General features: G+C 49.4%; 1 long non-coding RNA gene across 2 annotated transcripts; it reads left to right on the top strand.

Annotated features, from left to right (window-relative positions):
• The first annotated feature begins 377 nt into the window (after nt 1-377).
• On the top strand, nt 378-3,825 carry LOC139794470 (uncharacterized). 2 transcript variants are annotated; one of them, XR_011725124.1, is made up of 3 exons: nt 378-1,660; nt 1,799-1,970; nt 3,121-3,825. It is a non-coding gene; the product is annotated as an uncharacterized lncRNA (long non-coding RNA). The 2 variants fall into 2 exon arrangements; XR_011725123.1 differs by lacking the exon at nt 3,121-3,825 and having other exon boundaries at nt 1,799-2,052.
• The last annotated feature ends 280 nt before the right edge of the window (nt 3,826-4,105 follow it).

Raw genomic sequence — 4,105 nt, 5'->3', positions numbered from 1 at the left:
GGCCGTGCTATTTGAGGGGTGGGGTGGGGGTGGGATAGGATGAGATGGGATGGGGAAGGGGGGGGAAGCGCCTCACTTGTTGCCCTGTGGCAGAGGCGCTCCCCGCCACCGCCTACCGAGCCGAGCGCCGCACCACGCGCTGCTGCAGGAGGCGAGGAAGGGAGGGAGGGAGGGAGAGAGGGGGCGGTGAGGGAGGTGGGGGGGGACGGGAGCGGAGGGAGGGGGTGAAGCTCCGCCCCCTCCCCGCCGGCGGAGCAACGGATTGGCAGGACGGGCGGGGCACGGGGCGTGTGGGCGGGGCCTCCGGGGGAGGGGTGCGGGGGGAGGAGTGGGGTCCTTTGAGCTTGGGTCGTCCCCAGGCTTGTGGGATCCTCGCGTATCTGCGGGCGGGCGGGATGGAGGGGGAGGCCCGGCACAGCCGCTCCGTGGTTCCCTTCCTTAGCTGGACATAGCGTCCCACAGCGTCCTCCGCTGCCCCCCGGCTTGCAGGCAGCAGCCCTCCTCGCCACGTTGGCCCGCGGGGCCGCCCATCCCGGCGTCACGACCCCGCTGGCGCCACACCCGCCCTCAGCCCCGCCTCCCGGCCGCCATGTTCTCCCTCGACGCCTCAGCCATTTCCTGAAGTAAAAGTAACCCCCGAAAGGTGGAATTGGTGTCCTTGGGTGCCCACAGACACCCCGCGGCTCATGGCAGAACACACCGGTGCTGACTGTCAGTGACATCAGGACTCCCCCCTCCAAGGAGAGCTTATGGCTTGGAGCCCCCCATTTTCCCAGACGGGGAGCAATGCTTGACCCAGCAGAAAAGCAAACACCAGCACAGTTTTGTCTCTCGGCTTCGTGGGCAGGAGCTGTTGAGGTGGTGCCTCCTTCCCTCCCTCCTGCAATAACAAAACCACGTTTTCTGAAGTAAATACCTTCTAGTTTTACAGGCTGGTGGCCTTGACATCATAGAGGCAGCTAGTCAGGGCTACACAACATCTTTCCTTTTTTTTTTTTTTTCCTCACGTGGCATCAAGCAAAGAGTATTTTTCAAGCCATGCTGAAAAATGCTGTTTCACGTAATTTCTCCTTTTTAAAGCAAAGTGATTTCAGCTAGCTCAGTTTTACACAGTGCTTCTCAAAGCTTTTGTTACCGAGTGCCGGGGGGAGAAGAAAAGGGCTGGTTTAGGCTGATGGTGCTTCCCTTAGTAAATAGGTTTCTGGGAGTTTCAGATTTTGGAAATTTGCCCTCCAGAGCTGATACTAATCACGCATGACTCACTCATTAGTAACCCTCTTGTTGTTGTTGTTGTTTACTTACTTGCTAAGTTGATGAGACTACAAATGCTGACCAAATGTCCCTATTAAAATAAACTAGAGAAATCTCCAAGACCCAGAATGCTTACATGTTCCTGGAGTGTGCTGTTAGACCAAGGAGTGCAGTCTTCAGTTTCATTGTGGCCAGATCAGTAGCAACCAGCAGGCAGATTTACAGTTCCCATGGACTGTGAACCTCATAGCTTTTTGTCCTATACAGGAAGAAAATGAATACATGCCATTTGTTTCTATTTTTAGCACCTACGTTCTCAAACCAGTATAAGGAGAGGCCCAACCAAAGCAATTATCTTCACGTTACCTAGCACAGTCATTTAAAAAATGTTTTCACTGCAAAGGGAGAAGTGAGCATGTTTCCGTGATTCATGAAAATACACACTTACGCACTTCCATTTTGCAGTGCTCATTTTCACAAAGACTTGGCAGCTGATGTGCAGAGCCATAGACATGACTGGATTGGTAAACAGTGTGTATCTCCACAGGACATACCAAGCTCCCATACCCTCTGTCATTAAATATTGGAAGCCCATAGAACACACGCAGCGAGTCTCCTGGAGCTGCTCCAAAATCTTGTTCAAGAGTCTGGAAGGAATGTCCCCATCCACGATGCACTGGGAAGGACATTGCATATTTCTTTCCTTCCAAAATACTTATGTATGTACTTCATGTTTGAGTAAAGCTGTCCTTTTCATTAAAGTGGAAAGATAAAAGCAAAGGGAGGAATTACCCTAAATCAGCTACTATCTTTGTCCATTAAATAACACAAGGCACAAAAGGAGAGAACTAAGAACCTGGCAGCCCGAAGCTTCCCTCCACTGCACAGGAGATTTCATAACAATATGTTTTGGGATCAATTAAAAATTACAACAATAAAAAAAATAATTAGGGCCGTGTGCCACAGAACACTGGGTGCTAAGGAGCCTGGCAAAACACATGCAAGTGGAAAAGCTTGGCCAAAGGTGAAAGGGTTTGCTGTCTTTGGGGGAAAGATGTTTGTCCCTCCTCCTGGTCCCACACCCATGGCTGTGCCTGCTCCTCTGTCATCACACCGACTCAACTGGTCACGGGGCTGCCTTGTGAAACCTTAACAGGGGGAGGTGTTTTCATCCAAATGTATTCCCAGATCCAATTGGCAACCGAGCCTCGAAAATCATCCGAAAGGGAGAGGTGGGGGGAGAAAGACCTAAAACGGAGATTGCCACTGAGCACGGTGGATTCTCAAAGCACTGCCAAACTGTGACGCCTCCGCTATGTTTGGCTCAGCTACACCCTAAAAACCTCAGCAAGGGGTAAGGCAGGAGCTCGCTTTCTAACCCCAAGTTCCCCTGAGTGCAGGCAACTTGACCTTCCCTGAATCCATCCATCACACCAGCCAGAGTGCTAAGCCTGGGGAGGTTTCTTACCCAATGCCACCAATTATCTGGTCCCTGGTACTCGTAACAGTGGATGTAGGACCAGCCCAGGGCAGAGGCTGCAGGGATTCAGTGCACCTCAGACTGCTACAACAGCGTGAAAACTACTCCAGCTTGAAACTCAGATCTCCTCTGTCAGTCGTCAGGTTTAATAAAGTTTCATTAGCACAAAATAATTCCATGAAGCCACTCCCCTTTTCTGTCCCCGCCACGTCCTGTACCAAGGTGACAATCCTCCCTTTAGGCTTCACTCCAAAGCAGACTTCTTCCCTCCACGCCTCCTCATATGTCCCTATCCCCTCCAGGGTTTAAGAAAGGGATCTTGTTTAAAAACACATTGGTCACGCTCAGATTTATTTGTATTTTATTTATATCTCTTTCTCCCTTTTCAGCAGGCCCTGTTGCTTACAGCCACTGAGATGGGAGGAAACAATGCTGTCAAGCAAGGATGTGATACCAGCTGGTGTCCTGCCTTCCTGTGTCATGACCTGATACTACCTTATACATTAATTAATGGGAACTGGTTCTTACCAGCACCCAGACATGCTGTTCCCAGGATTTTGCTGTTGTTGTTGTTGTTGTTGCATTGACAGGGACTGTTGGGAAAGAGGATTTTATGTACAGCTGTTGAGACAGGTAGTGGGATGCCAGAGTAAGGGGTACCCTCATAAAAATACACTTTATGAAGAACTGATCACAGACCTGATGGTCACTGTCAGGGAATACAGTCCCTGATCCACCTCCAGCATCCATACTAGGGATGAAGCAGAACATGAGGGACCACATCTAAACATCTATGTGCAACTGCTCCTGGATGGCTGGTTGTGCCTAGGTAAAATTCAGGAAACCCTGTTACAGCTGTTCTGCAGTTCCCTAGAAAAGAAGCAGGATTTTCATGTTCCAGGTCTGTCAGGCTGAGCTTTGCTACAGACACAGCAGTGAACTGATTTGTTTTGTTTTCTCCCAAGAAAGAGAGCAAACGCTTTTGATTGCGGCTGTTGTCCATGGCACATACTCACTAATTTGGTCTGAATCTGGATAACTTTGTTGCCTGTATATTCAAAAATACCACCTTCACCCTGCATCATGATGGAAATTAGGAGTTTACAGCCCTTGCCAGTGAGCTATAGAGCACCAAACTCTTTTCTGTGGCTGGTAACAAGGGAAGTTGTACATTCAGGCCATTAGTGTCATGCCAGTTGGTGACATGAATTCTTCTTGCCTGAGCTTTTCCATCATTAGGGTGATAGGCACAACAGCCAAGAAAGCAAGTCTTTTCAAAAGATTCAACTCTCATTTTTTTTAATCCAAGTAATTTCTATTTTTTCCAAACTATTTATTCATTACTGTAATAGCAATTGGGTTCAGTGGAATGAA

This window comes from Heliangelus exortis, chromosome 3 (genome assembly GCF_036169615.1).
Source record: "Heliangelus exortis chromosome 3, bHelExo1.hap1, whole genome shotgun sequence".
Classification (NCBI taxonomy): domain Eukaryota; kingdom Metazoa; phylum Chordata; class Aves; order Apodiformes; family Trochilidae; genus Heliangelus; species Heliangelus exortis.
This window is presented reverse-complemented; position numbering and strand designations above follow the sequence as displayed.